We start from the raw sequence: 208 nt of genomic DNA on the forward strand, positions 1-208 counted from the left end.
CGTGATAAGTAAGGAAAGGGGCATTTCTAGGAGACTTAATTGTTCGCATACACAATACATGGCAAAGTAAACATGTCTAACTTCTCTTCATCCATGAACTGATTTTCCACAGAATTCATTAAGATCTAGGCATTTCTAACGAAGAACCGTATTGTTTGATATGACTTAGAATCAAGCAAATTCCTTTGATGTGGAGACCTTGCGCCAC

The sequence above is a fragment of the Penaeus monodon genome, chromosome 15 (assembly GCF_015228065.2).
Source record: "Penaeus monodon isolate SGIC_2016 chromosome 15, NSTDA_Pmon_1, whole genome shotgun sequence".
In the NCBI taxonomy this organism is placed as follows: Eukaryota; Metazoa; Arthropoda; class Malacostraca; order Decapoda; family Penaeidae; genus Penaeus; species Penaeus monodon.